Source organism: Neofelis nebulosa, chromosome 14 (genome assembly GCF_028018385.1).
Source record: "Neofelis nebulosa isolate mNeoNeb1 chromosome 14, mNeoNeb1.pri, whole genome shotgun sequence".
In the NCBI taxonomy this organism is placed as follows: domain Eukaryota; kingdom Metazoa; phylum Chordata; class Mammalia; order Carnivora; family Felidae; genus Neofelis; species Neofelis nebulosa.
In genome coordinates, this window is record NC_080795.1 from 78,119,621 (window position 1) to 78,145,733 (window position 26,113).

General features: G+C 43.5%; 1 long non-coding RNA gene across 1 annotated transcript in view; it reads right to left on the bottom strand.

Annotated features, from left to right (window-relative positions):
- Positions 1-26,113, bottom strand: part of LOC131494688 (uncharacterized) — a 120,338-nt gene that overhangs the window by 87,996 nt on the left and 6,229 nt on the right. Inside the window, exon 2 of the long non-coding RNA XR_009253557.1 lies at positions 21,372-21,467. This is a non-coding gene — a long non-coding RNA (uncharacterized LOC131494688). The remainder of the gene's footprint in view (positions 1-21,371; positions 21,468-26,113) is intronic.

Here is a 26,113-nt window from a genome sequence, read left to right on the forward strand (position 1 = left end):
GTACACAGTTTCTTGCCAGAGGAAACTGACTTGACTCTGGAGAATCAGGTCAATTGCTTTCTAAAGCTAGGGAGGGTACCTGGGTTGCCGGGGCGGGGCCTGCAGAGGTTGAGTGGTGAGCCCAGGGGGGCAGGATGTTAACTGCAAGGTGGAGTTAGCAGCCAGTATTCCCACTACAGCCCCATTCACTTCACACCAAACCATGCTAATCCCCCAGGCTCTCCTTCACTTGTTGACGCTGCTTTGAACCATACCGGCCCTGGCTCGGTACATTTAAATGTAGAAGATGGTGACCGTTCTGCCCAGGGTTCTCCAGAGAGAGGGAAGAAGGGGTGGGTGGGACTGACCAAGACAACAATATGGGACTGATGAGTCTGCAATCCACAGGGCAGGCTGGAGACCCAGGGAAGGGGTGGCATTGTGGTCTCGAGTCCAGATGTCACAGGGCAGCAGGCTGGAAACTCAGGCAGGGTGTCTATGTTGCAAACTTGAGAATTCCGAATCCTATTTCCCTTCAGGCAACTTGAGCCTCTTCTCCAGAGGCTGTAGGGCATTGGACGAAGGTCATTAGAGAAGGGAACCTACTTTAGAGGGTAGACTCAAGTCTATTGATTTAAAGGTTAATCGCATCCAAAAAGTACCTTCACCGCAATGTCTAGACTTGCGTTTGACCACACATCTAGGCACCATAGCCTAGCCATGTCAACCTATAAAATCAACTATCACAGTGACCATATTTAATTTCTCAAGGGGAATTCTCGGGTGACCCAGGCTTTTGATTCTGACAAGGCAGGCTTGAATTTGCTAGCAGCTATACGACTTCAGACATTCGTAACTTCTCTGCACTTCAGGGTTCTTATTGGTCAGATGGATGATGATGCAGATTCCTTGACATATCGCTCGTCACTTCCTTAGCGGTGTGGACACGGGGTGTACAAACAGTGTATAAGCACCACATAAACTTCCTCCTCTCCAAGAACCCTTTTCTAATCCTGTCTACAGACTCCGTGTCATGTTCCCCAGTAGAATGTGGTTTGAAATTTGTTGACGTGACCTCCACAGCCTGTCTCAGGGAAGATTCCTATTGTTTCCTTCTACATTCGTTCAGTCCACAGATACTCTATCACACTAATGATGGCTGCTGGCTATCTATTAGGGGCCTACCGTCCTTAGGGCTCAGCATGTGTTAACTTATTTAAACTCAGACGCAACCCTAAGAAATAGGCACTATTGTCATTACCCACACTGAACAGATGAGGCAACTGAGGCCCAGAGAGGTTAAGTTCCCTGCCCAAGGTCACACAGTGAGGAAATAGTGAACCAGGATTCAAACCACAATTGAGTGTAGGCTTCTTAATAATAGGAGCTGTTCTGCCTGTTTATGACCGCCTGTATCCACCCCAGCTCAGCAACCCCTTGTTGGTGGGTAGAATAATAACCCCTCTAAAGATGGCCATGTCCTCCTTCATTTACACAGCAAAGATGGCAGATGGGTTATGGTTGCCAATCAATCAGCTGACTTTGAGATTTTTCTGGGTGGGCCAAATGTAATGCCAAGCACCCTTATAAGTGAACGAGGGAAGCAGACAGCAGAGAGAGCGAGAGCAGTGTGAGAGGGACTTGGCTGTCTGTTGCTGGTTTTGAAGACGGAAGAATAGGGTTAGAAGCCAAGGGGTGCAGGTGGCCCCTAAAAGCTGGCAACTGCAAGAGAACAGATTATTCCTCAGCCCCTCCAGAGAGAAAAGCAGGTGATTATAGCCCGATGCGACATTTGGTGATAGTCCGATGTGACCGATTTTGAACTCTTGACCTCCAGAATTGTAAGACAGTAAGTCTGTGTTGTTTTAAGCCACTAAGTTTGTGACAATTTGTCACAGCAGCAATGGGACCCCAGTACACTCTTTATTGACGCAAACCTCATATTTTAGAAGAAAAAAAGAACACGTGTGCTGCCCAATTTGCAAAGTAGTTCAACATACGCTGGGTAATTTGACCTTCCCCTACCTACTCCAAGGCGAAGACTTACAACTGCTGTGCCCATTTTACGAGACAGAATACTGATATTCAGAGAAGCGTCCAGCGTAAATGCTGGAGGGGGCCCCGGGGAGCAGATTTTGCCTCCACGGAGCAGCTGAGTCCCATGCACCAAAAAATAACATAATCCATGTTTGCTGAGAATAAAAAGTGAGACAAGACATTGAAAACACAGACCATCCTGGATGCATCAGGAGGATGTCCCAGGGGGACCTGCCTGCTGAGAGATCACTTTCTCAGTGACCTCCCTGCAGACCGCTGTGGCCCCACAGTGTCACTTGGGTGGCTGCTTTCATTACCTTGGTTTTCCTAGAGTTCATCATCAGGGCTGGTACCTTTGAAGGGGCTCGGGGCCCTGGAAATGCAGGCAGCCGGAGGGCGGTGCGTCTCCTCTCTGAAATAGTATCGTGTTCGCGGCCTCACATCAGGACCCCGGCAGGCCAGGACGCACAAGCCGCTCCCACCCTCCTTTCTTTCTGTCCAAATCAGGCAAATGGTGGAGCCATGTGACTCTACTTGAGTCCATTTAACTTAATTGAACGGAATGTGATTTCCAGGAGGCACCGGTGGCGGTGGAGACCGTGTTACGCAGCGTACTATCTGATTTCAGGTGGCGGCCTCCAAATGAGCTGCTTGCGGAGCACATTTTAAGGGGCTGAGCCTGGGGAGAGGCGCCCAGGCTGAAGGGCGGAGGCTGGGGCCCCTCATCTGCTGAGATAGGATGCAACGAGCCGAGCATTTAGAAGGAGCCAGCCCATGAAACGCTCCCAACAGTCGGTGGGGGGTGAGGGGCTGTGTTATCCTGAGTAAGAGATGAAACATGGAAATTCAGAGAGCTCGCGTACATTTCCCAGGGTCACACAGCAAAGGTGAAGCGTCTCTGCCTTGCCAGCCTCGCTGTCTGCCCTAGGGCAGGCCGCCTCTCTAAGCAACACCTCAGGGACTGGGGGTGGGTGCTGGGGAGGAGCTAAGAGGTAAAGTCCTGCACTAGAGACCCAGACTGGCCATGCTCGGGGCTCGGGGCACACCATGCTCTCAGGCAGACCAGGCCCCAGCACCAGTACAGCCCTGTCAAGCTGTAGAAATTCTAGGGGCGCTTGGGTGGCTCAGTCGATTAAGCATCCAACTTCTGGCTTGGGTCATGATCTCATGGTGCATGAGTTCGAGCCCCACGTTGGGCTCTGTGCTGACAGCGCAGATCCTGGAGCTCACTTTGAGTTCTGCGTCTCCCTCCCTATCTCCCTGCCCCTCCCCTGCTCACGCTCAGTCTCTCTCAAAAATAAACAAACATTAGAAAATTTTTTTAATAAAAAGAAGCTGCAGAAATTCCAACAAGTTATTAATCCTTCCTGAGTCTGCTTTCCTGTCTCTACGCTGGAAATGTTCACAAAGCCTTCCTTTTAATTCCGTGGTAAGGATTACATGAAATCACACGTGTGAGGGTTTTGCCATTATGGAGCATACAGGAAGTGCCCAACATTGCTAGCAGAGCTGGGTATGATCACTATTGCGGCTTTCTGTCCTCATTAGAAAGGCGATCATCGGACCTGCGAGGACTTCCGGCAGTGACACAGGCTCCTCTTGTTTTCAAGGAACTGCACTGTCTTGTTGATGCAACTGACTCTCTTGGAGGTGTTACATTAGATTCTCAAGAGCTGTGGGTGCTCTGGCAGCTCCACGGGAATCCCTGGGGCACAAGTAAGGAATTGAGGGTGGGGGCAACCAAGCACAGTTTGGGGGCTCCCCCGCTATTGTAAACAAGGTATCTCCCGCTTTTATTTTCCTAAAAGTTGACATTTCCATAAGAACTCAACTTAATACAAATGGAGGGGAGTTTATACACACCGCCCCCAGAAAGCTTGGCCATCCCTAGTGCATTTCGCTTTCCTTGGCCCTCCTTGTCCACATCGCTGTGCCCACCAACAAGCATCACCTGTAAGTTCCATCTTTTTTTTTCATCAAACCAAGCCATTATCTTGGACTTCAAAGCGCCAACCACTTTCATACATGTCTGCCAGGACAGAGGCCATTCCCCATGCCCTGCCCTGTATGTCTCTTCCACCTGGCTGTTCCTGAATTATATCCTTTTATAATAAATATCTAGGAAGTCAAATGTTTTTCTGTAAGCCCCTCCAGCAAACCAAACTCAAGAAAGGCTCATTGGAATCCCGGATCTAAAGCCAGTTGTTCAGAAGCACACGTGACGACCTACCCTTTCGATCAGCATCTGAAGAGGGTGGGGCAGTCTTGTAGGACCAAGTCCTTAACCCTGGGATCTGATGCCATCTCCAGGCAGAGAGCGTCAGCATGGGCCAGAATTGTAGGAACCCCCCCACCCCCCCCACACACACACTGGAATTGGGTCCAAAACCTTTAGCACCTTTTTTCCTCCATCGCTCCCCTAGAAAAGAAAATTGAGCACTATACTTCTAAACGTCTATGTTGTTATTTCTCGTCTTAGGCAGTAAGCCTAGATAGAACCTCTGTATTAAAAAAATCTTTAAGGATTAGAACTGTGACCACCAAAAGGAGATTTCTTTCGTCAGCTGCAAAGAAGAAAAAGATAAAGTTCCAAATGCCCCAAAGGAGGATGGGATAAGAGGTGTCAGGGTTTCAGTGATCTTTAGAATCCTTCGGCACGGGTGTTCGGATATTATGTGTGTGATAGTTTACACTGTAGAAGCTATTACTTGTCTTAATCAGAAAAACACACTCCACAAATGGCCAACTAGTTCACTTTAACTCTGGTCAACACCAGATGTTCTGCCAATTAGCATAATAGAAGTAGACCTAACTTGTCACTGGTGAAATCATAGACTTTATAAAAAGCATAAGAGAGTCTAGAAATAGAGTCTTGGTATAACTAATAGCATTCATGATATATGAACTGACTGAAATACTCTAGAGCCATTCCCTCCCTGGCGTGGAAAGGGGATATGGATCTGGAAGCACTTCTCTGTTCGGTACAGTCCAACCTTTTGGATTGGCATCGGAGGCAAGTTTTGGCAAGAAGTTCTGGGTCCATCCTGGCTTCTGAGGGTTCTGTCGCTGGCAATAACTAAGGCTAACTGAATGTTCCTCTAGAATACTGCTATGTTTTTGACAAATGGATTTTTCATACAAAGTGCCACGCAGAGCCCTTAAAATATGGAGTTGGGATATTTTTCAAGCTATATGACTATCTTTGTGATTGTCTGATGATATATATGTTTGTTTCAAACATCTTATGTACCAATCCTTGTATACGTTCAGAAGCGACCGTTAATAATGGCCCAGCTTCATGAAGCTCATTATCTATGGGGGCATTAACAGAAAAATTACAAAATCACAAAATCTGCATGCATGACACAGAAGGGAACTTTTTGGAAGAGCAGTCTTGACACCTGTGGTCTTCATTCCGAACCACTCCTGCTTCCCTGTTCTGCATTTCATCGCTTTATCTTATTCTCCATCCCTCTGCTTTTGACTTCATGGTAGCCCTCTTCTGCCAAAGCTCCACTGACTTCTATTTTTGGCTCTGCTACTGTTAGGTTCCTGAACTTGGTACCCTCGTCTTCACCCCAGTCTCTCGTAGAGATGTCTGGAGTTCGGGAGAAGGAACCATTTGGGCTCAGAGACAGAATGGCCTGGGGAGAAGAGATGTCGAAAGAAGAGAGAGAAACCAGTTACAGGTCCACGCCGGTGGGCTGGGGCTGGGTGTCGGTTGTTAGCGTACAGGACAGTGCAGGGACAGGGCAGGGGAATCAAGGCGAAAGAAGAGGGGCTGACAAGTGAAGGGGGGAGGGGGAAGAGGCAGATAACCATCCTCTCTTCCCTATCTCAGGTTCCAGCCTGGAATCCATTTTCCCTGGGGACTTCCGGAGGCCATTTGAGGGAGGTTTTGTCTTTAGCAAGGCTCTCTGCTGCCCTCTGTCTGCGGGGAAAGGCACCTACCTATTAACCCTTTGTGCACATCACTCCTGCCAGCAACTGACTTCTCATTGTATTTAATTCCAAGACCTGCCTATTCTCTTCTCTTTCCCTGTCGACCTCATTAGATTCAGCTCGTTTCAGTGCAGCTCTCAGAGCTGGTGCTTGAGGCTACTACCTGGAAATGGAACCAGTGAGGAGAGGACTTTGACTGGGCGTGGCTCATGTCATTTCTGAAAAGAGAAGGCCAAGAAGGGGACTTGGGATGTAGAAGCAGCTCTTGCTGAGACACTAACTGCCTGTAGCCACTGGCTGCGATGGGCTGAAGCCCTTTCCTTCCTCAGGCCTCAGGAACAAAGCACGTGGTGAGGGGCTGAGGGTGTCTGGTTAGAGACACAGAGTGCTTTTCCCATGGCCAAACTCATGCCTCTACTTCTGTATTTTCTCTTTCGTGCAGGAGCATTCAATTATTCATTTTCTCCATTCTTTCCTTATTCATTAAAAAATAGCAAAACAACTTACGTGCTTGGCACCGTGACCGGCACTGAGAGGACAGAGTTGGATAAACCCAGTGTCCACACCCAGGAGTGGCCGGCTCCACGCAGACTCCCAACTTTGGTGACAAGCTGTCCCTCCTCAGCCTCATCCAGAGTCTCCTTCCTGACAAGCTCGGTGTGTTAGCGGAAAGAGGTAAAGGATCGAGACAACACTGTCGTAGAAATGGACTCTTTCGTTTGTTACTTGCGAACAAAACCTACAATTTGGGGAGGTTCGCGACTGATTTGCAAACCGTGCTTTACAAAGCACCTTGTCACACTTTGTTTTCGTTCACCTCGATCGATCTCTGTGGCAGGTGTTACTGATGTATTTCTCTAGTTAAAAATCACTGAGGTTCGCCTTAGCCAAGCCTCAAGTCTCTAATCAAAGTCTCTTCACCCCTAAACTGATGTTCCCTCTACAACAAAACCACATGGCCAGACTCATTCTTGTGCTCCTGTATTTTCTCTCGTGTACTGGGGGATTCAATTATCCATTTCCTCCATTCTTCTCCTTTTCTATTAAAAGAAAAATCCACACACAAACACTTACATGCCTGGCATCATGCCCAGCACGGAAATAACATTCCTTATAATTTCTCTGGGCCTCTTCCTCCTGACCAGGCATCGGCGTCCGGAGTTATGTTAGACCAGCCCATGCGATCTTTGACCTCTGGCCCCCTGCACTGGGACGAAAACTTCCGATAATGACGTTTGTCTTTGATACACAATATGATTATAAACTATCTTACAGCATTATCAGCCTTTTGTGATGACCATCTGCAAACCTCAGAATTTTGGAAGGCTAAACTGAGTGCCAACAGGTAGTGAGGCAGTGTTAGGAAGAAATAGCAAGATTATACATGTGTCGGCTAGACCCTGCCATGGTTTTACAGTTTGGTGTTCGTTTTTTCCTTTGTCTTCAGCTCCAACAACTGGATAAAATAGGTAATATTTGACCCATTTCAGAAATCTTCAGGTTAGAGTGGTTAACCAATGTTTATATAGTCAAACAGCTTGCGAGTAATGCAGCTGAATCAGTATTGGTTAATCCAATATCGTCCAACTAATTTGATAAATCACTGATCAGTGTTGGGCTTGGGTCTAGTTGCGGAAAGTCCTATTCCAAAGATCTGATTTGCAAAGTCTTCTGTGCACTACTTAGTATTTCAAGAATTACCTAATTGAACAACCTAACACTACTCTTCACACACCAAAGTCCAGGTGTGATGCTACAGGTGAAATTAAAAAATAAATAAATCCCCTGTGATCTGCGTGGTTCGCAGGTGCCTGTCCATTTCACCTAACTGTCTAGTGCCAGAGTTTCCATCCCCAACACATGCACACCCAGACATACCACACATATGACATCACCCACTTGGACTCTGAGGCTCCATTCAGACCCTGGAAAGCTCCCTCTCCAGTCTCTCAAGGAGTCCTAATAGTCTCTTGACTGATGGATTTCAATGACCAGAGACTCACTGGCTGCTTGATTTCCACAAAATACATTTACTGAGTCCTCCATCTGTGCCTGGGGTTGTGCTGGGGGATGCCGACATGAAAAGTCTCCCTGTGGGGCGCCTGGGTGGCGCAGTCGGTTAAGCGTCCGACTTCAGCCAGGTCACGATCTCGCGGTCCGTGAGTTCGAGCCCCGCGTCAGGCTCTGGGCTGATGGCTCGGAGCCTGGAGCCTGTTTCCGATTCTGTGTCTCCCTCTCTCTCTGCCCCTCCCCCGTTCATGCTCTGTCTCTCTCTGTCCCAAAAATAAATAAAAAACGTTGAAAAAAAAAAAAAAAAAAAAAAAAAAAAGAAAAGTCTCCCTGCAAGTGCCTTAAGTCATGGAGGGATCGTGAAGTTATGAGTTCAAACACTGTGATGCCAAATAGAAAGTGATTAGCAGCAAAGTACGAAGTGATCTGCTATTTAGAGGACAGCAAAACTCACTGCAGGTAGGACATTCACATGATTTATAACAACAACCGATTCTTTTGCGCGTATTATGTGCTGCCCTGGAGGCCTAGTGCTTTCTATAAATGGTTCCATGTAATATGCCCGGCAGTCTTATAATACAAGCAACATTTACTGGTTCATAGAGCATACAATTATTGCATGCCTGCAATATGCTCAGCACTGGGTATGCTTGTTTATGTGGAACATCATGAAGAAATATGAGCTTCAAAAACTTTCCCAAGGCCGCCCAGTGGCCAGAGTCAACCCGTATCTGTTTGATGCTCTCTTTCCTCCAGATAGGAGTGCACACACACACACACACACACACACACACACGGCTTTGCAAAAGGGACAGCAGGGAATCTTCAGCTAAGCTTACAGGAGGAATAATTAAATTAAATTTGAATTCAAGAAAGATTACATGTCTACCAGATGCAGGCATGGACATCCTGTGTGAAGGCTGAGACCGGGGTGGGGGGCAGTGGAATAAACATCCATATAACAACATGCTAAGAATTGGGAGAAGTCAGAATGAGACACTACCAGAGAAAGAACAACAACAACAACAACAACAACAACAACAAAAAAGCTTAATTTGATTGAAGAGAATCAGGAAAGACTTTTCAGAGGTGGCCTTCTTTGCATTTAAACAGGAAGGTGATGGCTGCACAGGCAGAAGGAACTGGGGAAACACCAGTTTAGAGACGGGCAACTTGAAATGGATGCTTCATTGCATGTTTATTATGTGAATGTGAAGAAGGACATTTAAGAGTTTTATAGGGGTGCCTGGGTGGCTCAGTTGGTTAGGCGTCCGACTTTTGGTTTCAACTTGGGTCACGATCTCCTGATTCATGATTTCCGGCCCCACATGGGGCTCCGTGCTGACAGTGTGGAGCCTGCTTGAGATTCTCTCTCCCTCTCTCTCTGCCCCTCCCCTGCTTGTGCGCTCTCTCTCTCTTCCCCAAAATAAATAAATAAACTTTAAAAAACGGCCCCCACCTGGGTGGCTCAGTCGGTTGAGTGTCCGACTTCGGCTCAGGTCATGATTTCACAGTTTGTGAGTTCGAGCCCCACGTCAGGCTCTGTGCTGACGGCTTGGGGCCTGGAGTCTGCTTCACATTCTGTGTTTCCCCGTCTCTCTCAGCCCCTCCCCCTGCTCATGCTCTGTCTCTCTCTGTCTTTCAATAGTAAATAAATGTTAAAAAAAATTTAAAAAAAATAAAAAAAGGTCCCCAAATGCTTAACATCAGTGGAGTAAATAAAAAGCAGGTGTTTTAAAACTACCGCCCGCAGATGAAATTCTGCCCACTCCCTGCTTTTGTGAATAAAGTATTATGGGAACCCAGCCACACCCATTTTTTACAGGTGCCCTATGGCCCCTGTCATATTATGGCAGCAGAACTGAGTCCTTGTAACAGACACCATAAGGCTCACAGAGCCCCAAATATTTACTATCTGGCCCTTTACGGAAGAAGTTTGTTGGCCCCCGGATTGGCACCTGGTTCTGTCATCCTGGACATCTAGTAACAACTTTTGATCGCACATGTTTAGTTGTTGTTGTTGTGTTTATTGGGTTTTGTGAGGTGGCTTTTGGGGTTGAGTTATAGGAGGACTGAACACGTAACAATCTGCAGGCTGGCTTTGAAAGGCAGATGGAGAGAGGTCAATTCTACTATCACTGAGAGGGCAACCTTACCTTGCTGGACTCAGGGGACCAAGGGGAATAACACACGCATTTTATCTCCAGGACGACATAGCAAGAAGAACAACAGTGATGCTCATGAGCAGACCTAGTAAGGAGAGAACACAACCCAGACAACCACGGGTCAGAGAAAAGTGTCCTGTGTGTGTTTCCAGAAGGTCATGAGACCACATCAGGTTGAGTATCTGAGCCGGCTTCTTGAAGGAGGTGGCATCTGAGCGGAAGATGGAAGGACTGGTAGGGTTTGAAAAAGAGGATCTGGGGAAAGGCACTGCTCTGTGGACAGACTCAACAGTAAGGGTATGTTCCTACCTCTCAGAGCTGCCTGTACGACCTCCGTGGAATCTGTCAGGACAAGGGGAGTTGTTCAAGCCACTGGCCAATTCCTTGTATACCTTGCTTCGAGCACCTTGTTTTTTGGCCTGGAGGAAATTTCCACATTTAATTTTTTACATGTGTAGAGATCTCATGACTAATTTTAAGAATTGAATCAAAAAGAAGGGGAGTATGAAGGAACCATTTTATTCAACCCCTTCATCTCTGTTGCCCCATTCAGCGACTTACTAAATTAAATCTCAAATTCATCGGGGCTGGGTTTGACGCAGACAGAAAGTTGAAATGTATTTCCACTACATTAAGGAAATGGTCATTTTCAAAATGAATCTCCTTATGAGAAGCCATCAGAATTAGGTAAGGATTGAGAGCAAATGCCTGCAATATTTAGATGGTTGCGATATTAAGGGTGATTAATTATCATCTTAAAATATCACAGGCAATGCTTGGCTCATCTGTTCGCCTGAATTGACCTCTTCCAAACCCATTAGGCTTCTCCTCGGTTGAAATGAGTTTTTAAATGGCTTCGCACAAGCTGGTGCTTTGCACGTGTGCCTGTGATGAATGGGACACTGCCCTTGGGGATGCTTCTTGCCTGTTGATTGCTGTCACTATGGAAGAAAAGATCGGGGGCGCTAGAGGCAGACAGAACCTGGAATAATATCCCTCAGATTCACTTCTCTTTGGCTCATTTTTCTTCTGGGTTGTTGTAGCAGTTATTTTCTTTGATTGTTTTGAGAACGAAATGAGAAAATAAATACATTAAAAAGACTTTAAAAACAGTACGGTGTCTGACACACAGCAGGAGCTCGATAAGTGTTTGTTTCCACCCTTCTTGTTTACACGGATTGATTTCCGTTTAGAAGCAACAGCAATGTCTTGGGGAAATAGGGGGCTGATTTCTTTCCTCAAATAGTGGAAAATTTGGCATCCAAAGAAGGAACAGAGCTCTTACATGTGGTCCCTTGGACAATCAGTGGAAACACCAGGGTGAAGGTGCATTAAACGCACTCTCTTTTCAGGGAGAATTCCCAATGATCATTCAGTGCTAGAGAGTAAGAGGATGTGTTAATTGAATGCTTCCCATATGCCAGGTGCTGTTCTAAGTGTTTACTTTTCACAACAGCTTTTAGATACAGTCACTATTATAGATAAGGAGAGAGAGAAATCGCCTTGTCTGGGCACCAATAATCAACAGACACATCAACCCAAATAAATAGGGTCAGAGAGACAAGCATATCAATGTCTGTAATGGATGTTATACAAATCAGTAACTCATTCTAACTAAGGTACTCATCAGAATCACAAGGGATTTTTTTTTAACACAGGTAAAGCAGCAGAGAAAGAACCCGATTTATCAAGTCTGGGAGGATGTATGTGCATTTATATGTTTATAAATCCCTGGGGATTTTACTGTTCACTGGTTGTGTTTATATGAGAGCCACCGATAAAATGAATAATGAAAGGTTATGTTCAAATTGGACAAAATAAGACCATGGGAGCATGTAGGCAGACGGTGGGGGGGGGGAGGGTTGAGCATGGAAAGCGTTTCTGCTACACGGGGATGTTCAAGAGGAGAAGCACGCAGACTGGTTCTCTGTGTTCCCAGAAGAGTCCAGACCAGTGAGTGTAAGCTGAAGAAAGGCAAGCTATCCGTGCATCTGGGAAGTCTCACAAGTGAACGCACTACCTTCTGAAACAAGGACATATTTTGTGTCAACCACCCAAAGGCAGGGCAGACATATTTTGGGAACATGGTAGAGAAATTCCTGCATGAAGCGTCAGGTGTGGAGGTCAGGAAGGATGACTGCGCAGGTGGCTTCTTGCTGAGGGAGTCCATGATGTTCTGGGATTGCCACAGAACCCTCGCAATCTGTATAAGTGTTTCCTGAGCAAGAGGGATCATTTTTTTTTAAATACCTTGAGTACAGAGATCATTCTGTGCTCATCCTCCTTTTTTTTTTTAACAGTGAATGATTCTGAGCTAAAAATGTAAAGTTTTAAGAGATAACCATAACCAAATTGTTTCTCAAAGTGACGTGTTCTTGGGCCGAAGATGCCGGATTGTCTGGTCCCTCCTAGTGGGGGAATGCATACTCTACCCTCAACAGCCTGCTGCTGCTTTAAGGGCTGGTGCACATCCTGCCAGGCAAGCAGGTGAAATGGCCCCTGAATCGGAGGCAAATGTTTGGGGAGAACCATAGAAGTGGGTCCAAGTTCTGCGGAATAACAGAGCAGCTAGAAGTTTTGAAGAAAGGATGTGTTTCCCATGAAAACAGCTTTAGTTGTCTCTGCCGTGCTAACTGTAGCGGAGGAAAACTGTTCCCTTCTGTCCTTCCAGGTTCTTTGGCTGGTCTAATAATTAAGTTGATAGAAGACAGATGACTAGGAGAAAAGCAACTTTAATTTCATACGTATGGGAGCCCATAAAAAAATACGAGACTGAAAGAAGTGAACAAAGCAGATAGCTTGTACACCTCTAAGACAGACAATGGATTTGTAACAAAAGGACAAGGCGGAGGGGTTTGGCTTGGGGTAGCGAACTAGTGAGGAGGTAACCAAGTTTGTTTACACGGCTGTCACAGCTGCATCGTCTCCCTCTCTCTGGGGGTGAGGTTGACTTCGCCCCTGGTACGGGGAGGGGATCTTTCCCATGGGAGAGTTATTTCCTGCTTTCAGGAGGACAGAGGAGATCAGTGTCCCTCTTGCACTGGCTGTTTCTTAAATAACTTTAATTCGAAAGAGTCAACACGTCAAAGCAGCACGTCATGGGGAGGCGTCCTCTGCACTGCTTCGTATCATCTGCTCCCTTTTGGACACAAATGACCCACAACCAATTCAGACTGGTATAGGAAGAAAGGAGTCTTGTCTCTTGTTTCCCAGAGGGCAGAGGTTCCAAAGCTACCTTCAGACATGACGGCAGACACCCAGAGGACTCACTGTCTGGTCCATGGCTTCTGCTTCTCTTCCCATCTCCGCTGCTCTTCCTTTGCCCCCCTGCCTCCGCAGGGACTCACGTCTCTAAGAACCATCACCTGAAAGGGACCCGCTCCCGTCATCTCCGGAACCAAGTTCGAATTTTATCAATTGTCTCCAACAAACAGTAGAATGTCATACTGGTGTGAGAAAAAGCATCCCAAAGGCAATGAGGAGGGAGAGGAGGTAGACTAATCCAAAGTAGGGTTGTTCATAATTCACCACCTTCTCTACCTCTCTGTCTCTCACTACATTCTGTTCCGTGGGGCCAGGGAGGATAGTCAGTGGAATTTCTGCCCTGGTAGGAAGAACTTGGCTGTGGAAGCAGACAGACCACATTTATTAATGACTTTTGTTTTGGGGGCACCTGGGTGGCTCAGTAGGTAAAGCGTCTGACTTCAGCTCAAGTCACGATCTCACAGTTTGTGAGTTCGAACTCCACGTGGGGCTCTAAGCTTTCAGCAGAGATCCTGCTTCTTATTCTGTGTCTCCCTCTCTCTCTCTGCCCCTCCAGTGTTTGTGCTCTGTCTCTCAAAAATAAATAAACGTTAAAAAAATTTTTTTAAAAGACTTTCGCTTGCAAGTAGCAGAAATTCAACTAACGTACAAACGAAAAACAAACAAAAAACACCATGATGAGTGGATATGTAGGGTTTTCTCTGCTCATAAGTAGATACAGTGCCCAAAGGTTCTTTTGAATTTCTTTCTGTCTGACTTTTTTTTTTTTTTTCACTTATTTTGGCCTGGCTACGATCACCAGCAGGTTCCATGTGGTGACCAACATGTCCATGATCTGCCTTATGGTCTCTTGATGTTGAGTGTTACAAATCAGATGTAGAGAGGCTCTTTCCTCCCCAGAGTTCACAGCAACCTTTCTTGCTGGTTCCACATGTAGGGGCCTCACATGCCCTCCTTGGAAGCAGTCAGCAGCCCTGAAAACAGGGTACCTGGGCCTGACAGGATCTTAATAGGCCAAGTAGGGGCAGTAGAATCCCTTATATGACGATGACCATCTCTTGTATTCTTTCCCAATTTTGATGTAGAAAAAAAGAGAAGTAACTCATTGATGGCAAAGATATAGAAAAGAACAAATAGGAGTCAGAGCCTTAAAAACACAGTAATTATACGAGAACAGAATGATCAGCAAAATTAAACCAAACTGTAATCCATCCATCATATATATTAATGACGACCAAAATAGCAGCAATCAAAATTCTCAACCAACCCGAGACAGTACAGATGACATACTTCAGAACAAAATTATGAGAATCCCAATTATCTCTGATTACGTATGCACAGTGGGAAGCTTGCAATATTGCAGACAAAGTGTTGCATGGCAACCACAGTTTTTTGTTAGAATATGAAATTGGAGTCTTCAGGAAATTCTAGTTATGCACTAATTTTAGTTTAAAAATATCAAATATTAGTCACTTTTAAAACTACTTTTGAAAAGTTGTGACAAAATTGGCCATAAGCACATTCAGATATTAGTTACTGGAACTGTGTGTTGTTTTCTCTAAGGGGCACAGATAAGGCATGTATTTGGGGGTCTTTTGGCATAGGATCTCATGGTCTGCCAGTGGACATTCACAACAATATTTATGCTCCTACCGTTCAAGCCACGGTGTTAGAGCAAATACACATTGGGTCTCTGCCTAATCATCTTTGTCCAATCAGATCTTACCTGGACAGGACTGGATTTCAGCTAGAATCTCAGACTTGTGTTTTGATTGAATATTGCTCCCCCCACCCAATGTCCACACAGTCTCCTAACAACTATGTCCTAAAGTCACAAAGTCAGGGCCACTTCTGTCTTCCAGTATGCATGCTCCTCCCCAGAATAGACTGTAGGTGACTTAACGGAGCTCATTAGTGTCTCAGTTTGACTCATGATGGGGATGGGGAAAGAGGAAGGTAGGTTTCATAGAGAAGGAGGCTTTTTGTTATGTCTTGTGTATAATCAAGATCTGAGTGCTTCAGATTCTGGAAAACAAGCTTAGGATGAATGTGATTTCTGGACTTGGGGGAAAAAAAAGGACATTCCAGCAGCAAACAAAAGGTAGAAAGATGTGGGGACACCTGTTGGGAACGCAGGTCACAATTTCATGAGATGATCAGTGGACGAGACGAGACAAGAGTCCACACAAAACTGCATGCTATATATAATATTAAATGATACTCATGTTCGTTTTACGTTTTCTAAGAGACTTTCACGACTACTTAAGTATAACTCACAAAACTATTCATTGTTCCAAAGTTGGCAAGCAGGAATTATTTCAAACAGAACCAAAAAGAAAAACATAAACAGGCATTGGAGAAATGAATTGATTTGCCCCAGTTTGAAAATCTCAACAGTGTGGAATCAGAATGCAAGCATGTTCAGATCCCAGATAACTTGCTCACTTGGCCTTGTCAACGTAAATCTTGTGCTTTGAATAAGAATACAAACAAACACGGGAAGAGATGTGTTGAAAATAACAGGCAAGAGTTTAACCAGAATTTCTATGTGTCTGGACTCTATGCAGTGCTAGGACAGGAACCACAAGTGTTTCTATGGTAGTTTAGCATTGAGTTAGAGTAGGTTAGCATTTAGTAGTGTTTTGTCATTACCGGACTATAAGTCAGATAAAAGTCACAGCCAAGCCTAATCTGCCACCAGCCAGCATATAGTAGGTTTTCTATAAACGTGTGAGATTAATACATCACAAGTGGATGGCCCAACATAAGTGCCAAATAAGTGAACATTAACTTAAATTGAATTGACAACCTCATGTACACCAGTGGGGAGGTAGGATATGAGATGAGGTTAGAACTTAAAGAGAGACCAAAGTTATTGGCTATCTTCTAGAACTTGGTTTGGATGGAAAATATAGGTGTGTTCATTTTCTTATTTATAAAAATCACAGGGGACCTGGGTAGTACAGTTCGTTAAGTGTCCCACTCTTGATCTCAGCTCAGGTCATGATCTCATGGTTTATGAATTCGAACCCCACACTGGGCTCTGAGCTGACAGTGCGAAGCCTGTTTGGGATTCTGTCTCTCCTTCTCTCTGTCCCTCCCCCCACCTTGTGCACTCTCACTCTCTCTCTTTCTCACAAAACAAACTTAAAAAAATTTTAAATCATACATGTATGCATTATATACATTTCCATAATAAATAACAATATAAAATTATATCATCTTAGGAATGGAGGGAAGTCTGAAGATTGAACAACGGCAAACAGGGCTATGCTTGAACCAATGCTGTGTTATGAGCCAGAGGCTTGATTGACATGGTTCTGGGTTTCCATAAAAAATAGGAAAAGAACGTGACATTCTACTTTTTAAAAATTGTGCATTTGATAAACTATACAACACTCTAAACTTTCCATTATTATGCACGAAAAAATTTCATGAGAGCCAGGTACCTTTGATAATGTCATTAAAAATGTGGGAGGATTGTCCCGGCCCTGTGGCTAGAGAGCTAGCGGGACTGCATGAGCTCAGTGAGTAAAGCACAGCCTGGATGCAGGGTTGGGTAATAACTTGGGAAACCTTTACAGAGGAGGCAGCCATACAAGCTGGTCCACCAAGGCCTGTACGCCATGTCTGAAACAGACATTTTCCCATAACACTCTTTTCCAGGATGAAAATACGTATTTTAAATAATTTCTCCTTGTATATTCTCAACCAAATTGACCCATATGTGAGACTTACCCTTCTCTATTGCAATATGTTCTGAAATATGTCCTCTTAGCTACTCAGTGTTGACGGACAGTCTGTGATCATTTTCCAGTTAGGTCTGCATAGAAATCTATCAGTTATGCCTGAAGGCAAGAAGCCTTCATTTAGATAATTTGGAGAGTCCATTTAATGTTAATTCTCATTATTGATTTATAAGGCTATCTTGCTAGAACTGAGACAAGTTTTTTTAAAGTCACTTATGATCCGTCTAAAACTAAATGACCATGAGCCATCTCTACAGATCATATTCTGTCTCTACAGTTTGAGTATTTCTCTAGCCAAGCCTTTAAAACTTCGGGAAAACTTTGGACTGTGAGCAACTTGTTCTGTGAGTGTTCTGTAAGACAAACAAACATTTCTAATAAAATTCAACTTGATAAACGAGCCACGTCTTGCAGTACGAGTAGTACGTGACGCCGAATGTCCCTTGATCACAATTGAGCCAATCGTTTTGTCTCTCTCCCTCTCTCTCTCTCTCTCTTACTGCAGGATTGTGGGTGATCATCAATGCAATGTCACATTTCCATGAAATTTTCAAAAGGAGGCAAAAGCAAGTGTCATTGGATACATTCCTTGCTAAAGTTGCACAAAAAGAAAAAGATTCCATTGAGCCAATAGATACCAGTGATTCCATTCGTGATAGTGAAAATCTCTATACATAATAACCCTCTTCTCTCTTGTTTCCCCCACACCAGCCATGAAGGTTTTCAAAGGTAAGTGTATTACCTAATGGTATTGTAATCATTTTTATTTGAATGTTTTTGGGTTGTGGAATGGACCATCTGAGTTTCCATTATTTCTTATGGGTAAATTGGCTTTGATATATAAGTGCTTTGAATGATGAGCAAGATTCCTGAAGGAATTACGCTTGCAAACCAAGGTTTTACTGTAGTATGAAAATCACCCGGCATTTGCCCTCAAAATTGGTAGCTTTTAACCTATATACCCACTGAGTATAGTTTACAGGTTGTTTATGATCTCCCTTGGAGTGCCCCCCCCCCACACTCGAATGCTATACACTCTGGTCATAGAAACTGGCTCTGAGTCTCAAAAATGGAGGCTGTGTGAAGCCTCCCTGCCTTTTTTCACATGGATCCTTTCCCTAGAATGCTCTCTCCATGTTGACTGCCTCATCTCTTCATCTTCCAAGAGTAAGTACCATTTTCTTCCTACAGACACTCTTCTCCCGCCCAGACTACCCTGACTTCTTCTGTGGTAGTCTGCATTTACTGTTTATTTGCCCATCAAAACACTAAAGCCCCACTTCCCGTTGGGTTATTTGTGAATTCCCATTACCATCACTAGATCTAGGACCTGGAAAAAGCAACTGACAGTATCCTATTTCCCAAGGAAGTTCAAAATAAAATAAAAATAAATTTTTTAAATTTTACTTAAATAATTTTTTTATTTTTTTATTTATAAATATTTAAATATTTAAATATTTTTTATTTATTTTCATTTAAATCAAAATTTTAAAGTGGATAGAGATAAAAATATCAACTTTATTACAAACAAAATCTCGCTGGAGAATGTGGTTTTGTAACTGGTCCAAGTAGATTTAGAAACACTTCTACCTTTATTGAATGTCATCCTGATGTTGGACTTTTCTTGTCTTTCTGGAAGTTTATTTGTCTTCCTGCGTTTTTATCTTGAGTCTATTTGCACATGATAGCAGAGAACTCAACCTAGGCAGTTCCACATAGATTTAATTCAATAAAGTATAATTTGTGTCACCTTATAGTCTCTTCCTGATCCCTGTGGTTGATTCTAATGTTTGGAGAAGGATTTATGTACATCGGTGACCAGAAGTGTCCATGTGGTCCCACCCACCGAGAAGTGACGGCATCACTTCTGGAGGAATGGTTTTCTCTGCCACCTCTTACACACATATTCATCCCGGTAATTGATATTTTTTCCATCCTGTCAGTTAGCCCTGTCTCTCAACTAATTTTGAGCTCAACAATGCTCTCTCCCTGACTGTGAGCATAAGGAATATTCAGGTACTCTCCTCTCCCCTTGTGAGGCTGCAAAGAATGCCTGGACTGTGTCCAGTCTTTCCTGACTATTCATGCCACAATAGATAGAAATCACTACCAATCCTGTTCTTTAGTTGCCACAATGGTGTGTGTGGGGGGAGGCTTCCATATGGAAATTGTCAGGTATTTTCATCTTACTCAAGAGCAAGAGACAAATTTGATTGACATTTGGGTCCCCCCATCTGTTTTCTTTCCATCACTTCATCGTTGGGGTACAGGGAGACAGGGGGAGATCCCTGATACTACATCTAAATCTCTTGCGTTCTAAACATTTTCAGCTGCTGTTTTAGCATCAGTGAGTTTTTTTTTTTTCTCATTTCACCAGGAGAAGGAAAAAAAAAAGAAAAGGAAATGTGCCAGGAAATAAAAGATTTTTATAAGCCCATTGTCTATGCCAGTGAACTAGATCATTGGAAGCCCAAAGTCCAGAATTAGAAGCCTGACAGTCAGGACTTGACTTTTTATTCTCTGCGCCTGACTGCACTGATCCTCCCTTATGACAATTATGTACTGTGGACGAATTATCAGTGGGTTCATTTAGAAAGGATTCAAACCTTAGCTGACATCTAAAACTTTCATACTTCTTGAAATTGGGGGAAATAAATGCTTAACATATGATTGGAAAAAAACTATGAAACTCGAGATTTTGCTATGTCCATCATATCTGCAAACATATAACAGGGTCCAACACCCAGCTTAAAATCCTTCAGAAATTCCAAAGAATTTCTCTCTGCCTGAGAGGAAAATCCAATCTTCTCTTCATGGAACACAGGAATTTTCCTCCTTTGGAAAGACCACTTAAGTCTCCCACTTAATCTTCCTGCCATGGCAAACCACTGGATTTTCAGCAGTTCCATATCTCTGAGCTTGGGTTCAAGTTTGACTTCACATCTAGAACGATTTCTCCATTGTTATTTGACCATATTCCCCCTATATATCCTGCAAGACTGAACTTGGAAAACACTACCCCAGAAATCCTTTTTTGGTCCACCTCTCCATCAAAGGCGAGAGACCCTCACTGGAAATCTTCAGGCATGGTGCCTAATGTACACTTCTCCTTACTATTTTCTGTAAATGCATTTACAACACTTTATAACCTGTTGATCTGCATGACAATTCTCTCAGTGGATAGAAATCTGTTAAATATCATTCTTCTCACTTTTGTTTCCCCAAGCCCTAACGCTGTACTTGAATCATGGATCAATGATCTTTCGAATGCAGTTTTCATGGTTCTAGCCCATAAAAACTAGCCCACACATACAGAAAATTAAGAAATAAACAAATTTGGCATAAGGCCAATAGATTGCAGGGAAACCCACTGTGTGAATAACGGTTGATATCTGCATTAACAAAATATCAGATTTCTAGCATTACATTATACTGTGGATAGACTATTATCTATAGAAAAACAAACCTAATTGAATAACATCCCTTGATTTTTCCAACTTGAAATTAGTAAGAACTGCAATTAATCAAGACTGCATTAAACACCAAAACTGTGTATTTGAATCTGAATTTCAGACTCTACTAAAGATTTGCATAAGAAGAACACCTAGATAGGAAGAGAATCCAGGTATAAAAGCCAATCATAGACTTCAAACACAGAGGGGATCACATTGAACCTCTAGCCAGGAGATTTTGATTTTAATGTCTCTCTTTTTACAACTTCAGCCAGGCATTTCATTTGTCTAACTTTTATTCACTCAATCAGTCATTTACTGGGCTTATGGTTATTGAGTAAATGTCTATAATGTGCCAGGCATTGAGCTGGGATAATACCAACAATAGGATTTTGATTAATGACCTTTATAATAGTCACACAACACAATTTACAAAAACAGCATTTTCTTGGTTTATCTTAAGTAATAACCATAGTACATCTACAAATTTATTGTTTATATTACCTGCACTTTATCCAGGAGGAAACGGACTGATAAAACTAAATGTCGTTCCCATTGTCATGTTGTTGGTTTTGTGCCGGAGCTAGGATTCAAACTCGGGTCTCATGAAACACAACTGAGATTTAACCGGTTTTGCTTTTGCTTGTTGGGTGGTTCTGTGGTTCCTTTTCAAAATTTTTCATTGATACCTCCAGTCACTTCCTTCGTCCTTCCCCCCTTCTTCCCTCCCTCCCATTCTTTCTCTCTTTCAAGAATATTTACTGAGCACCTACTTTGTTCCAGGACCTTGTTAGACATCCACGATCATTCGATGCCTCTCAATGGTTGTTGAGAATTAATAGACGTACTGCTGGCCATCAATGGTATACCTACACAATATAACACAAATTCAGAAAAAAATTAGAGCTATTTGTCTCCCAGAATTTGAAAAAAAACAGAGAATATAAAGCAGCTGTTTGGGGGGGAAATGATGATTTAAAAGTGCTTTCATTCAAAATGTTCGTGCATAACGGAAGACGCTCCTGGCAGAATAGCTTTGCACTGTGTGGCATTCCATTTTGCAAATAATAAGTGACAATATGAAACTTCTGTGTTTTTACTTTGCTGTATGAAAAAATAAAAGACGGGCTGGTATGAAAAGGCAACATCAATTCTCCGTTAGCTGGTTTTGTTTTTAACAAAAACTGTTTATCAACTTTATTTGGTTTTGTTTTCCTCCCACAAATATTTCACATAATTTTCAGAAATTTAGGGAAAATCAGAAAAGGACAAAGAAGGAAACAAAATTTTCTCCATACTTAGAGAACAGGAGTAACTACTGATAGTGACCTTGGCACTGTCTTTCTGTCACGTCTTTATCAGAGGAGGGCTTTGCTCATATTCTCATAGTTTACAAAGATAGTGTCATTTTCTGTACTACTAAATACTATTCATCCTGGATTTTATATATATGTGTGTATATACACACACATATATATATACACATTTTATAAAAATGTGTGTGAATATATACACACACATATATATACACATATATAATATATAAATGTGTATATATGTGTATATATATGTGTGTGTATATATACGTATATATATATGTGTATATATATACGTATATATACATATATAATATATATGTGTATATATATACGTATATAATATATATATGTATATATGTATATATATACGTATATAATATATATGTTATATATATGTATGTATATGTATACATATATATAACACATATATACATATATAATACACATATATATTATATATACACACACACACACACACACACACACACACACACATATATATATATGTGGATACTTTTCAATGATACTTAGGAATACTGTCCTCTTTTTTTGCAATGAGACAGCTTGAAAGGGCTCTGGACTTCCATTCTGAAAAGTTCTGGTGGTTGCTCTGGGCAAGTCTCTTCATCTCTTTATACCTGTCTCATCCTCTGTATAAAAAGAGGCTGGACATTCAAGTGCTAGTATTCTGGAATCTTCTAACTCTCCGTAAGTGCAAACCCTTTCATCAATGCCATAGCGGAGCTTGGGAGCCTGTGGAGAAAAGTGGGACTCTGCCCCTCCCAGGGATGTTTAAAAGTGCAGAAATAAAGCAACACCGGTAGGTCGACCGGTCTGCTGTGCACCTCCCCAGGATATGGTCACGCCCACCGACAGGGAGTGTCCAAGAGCGTCCCTCCTGGACTTGAGTCCCTGGGCCATCATCCAGCCAATCCCTAGCAACAAGCGATTTTGTGTTTTTTTTTATTCTCAGCAGAATGGTTATTCCTAGATTTCATGAGCCTTCAATCTTTTTGGCCTTTATTTTTGAAGCGCGTCTGGCAATCTTTCTCATGCTCTTCTTCGAAAGAAAAACAGTCCTCACTTAACTGGCTGGGACAATAGATGACCTTTTTTTCCCAAGGATGTATAAAGGTGCAAACAGAAAGGACTCATAGCCCAAAAGCCCAAACTTAAGGATGCTTTTTCCATTAATGTACCTGCGGTTTTGACCGAGTCATTCAGCCTCCTGAGGGGCAGCAACATCCAGGGGCACAAGTTCGGAATTGACTGGAAGTCGGACCGTGAGTTTGAGAAATTCACTTAACGTTTCTGAACTGAATCATAACACATTATATTGTGATAAAATATGTACTAAATAACCCATTCTTGGGGCTCCTGGGTGGAGCAGTCGGTTAAGTGTCCGACTTCGACTCAGGTCATGATCTCACGGTTTGTGGGTTCAAGCCCCACATCGGGCTCTCAGCTGTCAGCACAGAGCCTGCTATGGATCCTCTGCACTGCGCCCCCCACCCCCAGCCCCTCCCTGGCTTGCACACTCTCTCTCTATCTCTCTCAGAAATAAACATTAAAAAAATCTTTATAAATAAACCATTCTTCTCATTTTACTAATGCTGTCTGTGTCTTTATGGCGTTCTTCCAGACTCTTCCTGATGTCCCCGCTCCCTCCCTGACTCATCCTCCACCCTCTCCCCATGCCGCATTCTCTCCAGCCTCACTGGTCCTCCCCCACCTGCCCCTGATTCATCCCTGGCTTGTCACTCCTCAAGCCAGCTGGCAGGACAGGCCTTTCCCCAGGATTTCCTGAAGGGGCTTCTCACCTTTAAACCCTTGTTCTATTCCACATCCTCAGAGTCTCTCCCCGAAGGCTCTACCCCAGCCCCCAACCACCTTACAGGGCTTTCTTTTTCATGACATGTTAACATTTTTCATCTTGGCATATATCACTGTTCAAACATAACTACGACCTTAAATACACAGTGTTTGTGTTTGGCTTATTTGTTGATTGGCTCTCTTCCTGTCCACTAGATCAAATGCTCTGTGAGAGCAGGGAATTCCAGCTGCATTCATTGCTGTATCCACTAAACTTAGCACGCTGCCTGGCACCAAGTACATGCTCAATAAACACTCAGTATAAATAAAGGATGGAAGGAGGGAAGAAAAGAAGGGAGAAGACAAAAACTGGAGAAAGATTGGAAGAGAAGCTGTAACATCGTTTTTAAGAATATGTGAAGGAATCCATAAAGTGCTTTCCTGGTGTTTCTCTGACACTTAAGGGGTGTTCACACAGGCTCCTGGGCTGTGGGCTTCTCAGGGGTCCTGAAGCTGCATATGGTAAGACCTTCTGTGTTGTATTGTGTAGAAATAACTTTAATCTTAAAAAGCCATTTCACTTCTGCATTATAATTATTTATATATCCATTTGTTGTAATGTCTCAAAATATCTTCAACACTTTACCATCTACCGTACACGATGCTTCAGAAAGAGCCTCAGGGTCTGTTCTGTGGACTCGTCTTGTGACCGGAGTCCTCGGTTCCCCAGCGGGAGGAGCCTATCTGCATGATGGAAGCCTGCGAAGGTCTCAGAGGAGTGCTTACTTTGTAAATAGCGTGCCCTGTTCTAAGATTTTTCTAAATAATACTGTGTTTCTGAAGAGGACAGACGGAAGGACAGAAAAATAATACTGGCACCTGGATTGTTTTCCCCAACAACTATTGTTCAAAGATGCATAGATTCACAGGAATGGTGACACAGTACATCTCAGTTATGGCAGGATAAATTTTAAAAGTGAATCCTTCTTCTACACATAGGCTGAATGCTTGCATTCTCTTTTCCTTGAGATATTTGGATGACGGTCTCTTGTATTTCTAAATATGGCTTATCAGTCATTGGGACTTTAGTGATCTGGTGTTTGAGAAAGTGCCTGCATAACGAGTGACATGGCAGGCAGGGACCTGGTGAGGACCTCTGTCCCTACCAACAAAATAACTTTTGTCTCTGTTGTCTTAGTCTTCCTACAAGCCTCAAAAGTCCACGTTTCTGAAGATTTCCTTGTATCAGCTCATAAACCCTCAGCAGAGGAGAGGTACTGTCATCCCAGGGGCACAGAACTGGAGCCTGCTCATGACTGGGAAGTATGACAGCAGAGGACAATGCCAAAGGCAGACACTAAGTGTACAACAGGCTTCAAGTCTTTGAAATATGAGCCAAGCAGACAAGCACGACAGGCTGTCGGTGTTTATGAGCCAAGCAGACAAGCACGACAGGCTGTCGGTGTTCATAGGTCTACACCGGGGTGGTCTCTCTATTGAGAAAGAATGTCAGACTGTTTGAACACACTGTGCCATGAACCATTGCCCCCAGTTGAACAGGTGCCCACCTCCGTGTGGCCATCACAGAGTTGACTATCTCCACGTACCGTGATATTGTCCATCAACTTCTCTCCTTATATCTTCTCCTGTTTCCATTCCTCTTTCTTTTATTTTTTAAGTTTATTTATTTAAAAAATTTTTTTAACGTTTATTTATTTTTGAGACAGAGAGAGACAGAGCATGAACGGGGGAGGGGCAGAGAGAGGGAGACACAGAATCTGAAGCAGGCTCCGGGCTCTGAGCTGTCAGCACAGAGCCCAACGCGGGGCTCGAACTCACGGACGGCGAGATCGTGACCTGAGCCGAAGTCGGCCGCTTAACCAGCTAAGCCACCCAGGCGCCCCTAAGTTTATTTATTTTTGAGAGAGAGAGACAGAGAGAGAGAGAGAAAGAGAAGGGAGCAAGGAGCACACCAGTGAGAAAGGGACAGAGGGAAAGACACACACACACACACACACACACACACACACACACACACACACACAGAATCCAAAGCAGGCCCCAGGCTCTGACCTGTCAGCACAAAGCCTGATGAGGGGCTCAAACTCATGAGCCATGAGATCATGACCTGAACCAAAGTCAGATGCTTAACTGACTGAGCCACCCAGGAGCCCCTCCATTCTTATTTCTATAAGCATTAAATTCACAACTTAAAAACCGCTATGGTCTTCAATCCCATAACTGGACTGCCCAATGAAGAGGTGGGGTTGCTAACCAATGAGGCATTCACTCAAAATCTCTCTGCAGAGAAGTCAGTAATCATTAAGGGAAAATAGTATCTTCACATTGGAGTAAGCTGCAAAGCATCACCTTAACTAATGGAC